The sequence below is a fragment of the Polyodon spathula genome, unplaced genomic scaffold (assembly GCF_017654505.1).
Source record: "Polyodon spathula isolate WHYD16114869_AA unplaced genomic scaffold, ASM1765450v1 scaffolds_142, whole genome shotgun sequence".
Taxonomy (NCBI): domain Eukaryota; kingdom Metazoa; phylum Chordata; class Actinopteri; order Acipenseriformes; family Polyodontidae; genus Polyodon; species Polyodon spathula.
This window is the reverse complement of record NW_024471635.1, coordinates 14680-15968: the sequence shown is the minus strand read 5'-3', so window position 1 is coordinate 15968 and position 1289 is coordinate 14680.

The window sequence follows — 1289 nt, the reverse complement described above, 5'->3', positions numbered from 1 at the left end:
TAATTGGGCTCAGCAAACTGGGGAGAAAAGAAGAAAAGAAATATCGTGGATTCCAAGGTCAAGACCCCTGGAGGTCAAGATAATTGGCATATCCTGGTCAGGAAAGATAACGATCTGGAAGCTAATATAAAGAGAGGGATGATCAGGGAAAGAGGGAGGGGGAGGAAGAGCGTGAGAGAGAGAGAGGGAGAGAGAGGGAGAGGGAGAGAGAGGGTGCATGAGTCAGGGAGGGAGAGGGAGAGGGGGAGAGCGAGAGGGGGAGAGGGAGAGGGTGCATGAGTCAGGGAAGGAGAGAGAGAGGGAGAGCGAGAGGGGGAGAGGGAGAGGGTGCATGAGTCAGGGAGGGAGAGGAGATGGATGGGGAGGGAGAGGGAGAGCGAGAGGGGGAGAGAGAGGGCATGAGAGGGGGAGAGGGAGAGGGAGGGAGAGGGAGAGGGAGAGGGAGAGGGGGAGAGGGAGAGGGTGCATGAGTCAGGGAGGGAGAGGGAGAGGGAGAGCGAGAGGGGGAGAGGGAGAGGGAGAGTGAGGGAGAGAGGGAGAGGGAGGAGGAGAGAGGGAGAGAGAGAGGGAGAGGATAGGGTGAGAGGGTCCCTCCGTGCATGAGTCAGGGAGGGAGAGGGAGAGAGATTGAGAGGGGAGAGAGCCCTCTGAGTCTGAGGGGGAGGGAAGGGAGTCCATGAGGAGGGAGGGGGAGATGGAGAGCCGAGAGCGATAGGGGAGAGGGAGAGGGAGAGCGAGTACGGAGTGGATTGGTAATTGAATTGAAATTTTTTTCTATGGATTAGTTTATTTTCCCCTCTGTGAGGATCCCACGTACTCGTGTGCTGAGAGTCACAGGTGCACAGCTCGTCGGCTGCCATTATAGAACATACAGGCTGTTCTCAATTATAGGAGATGGAGAGAGGGGGAGAGGGAGAGGGAGAGGGAGAGCGAGTACGGGAATTGGAATTGAATAGAATTTTTTCTTATTGTTTATTTTCCCTCTGGCTGATAGCCGGGAGTCACACAGAGGTCGGCTGCATTATAGAACATTACAGGCTGTTATCAATTTCTCAATCGCACCCCCCCCCCTCCCCTCCGCTCCCCAAAACAGCATCACAGAGCCCGCGCCCGCACAGGACAGGAAGTGTGTCAGGGCTTTGGAATTCTGGGAAGCGCGGAGACGTGCGGCGGGGCAAGGTCGCGCCAAGGTCGCATGAGGTCACGGGGTGCACACTGCCTGGCACACACTGGCCTACGTGCGAAGTGGAGGGAGGACGGCACAGACACACGCACTGTAAGCATTCTGC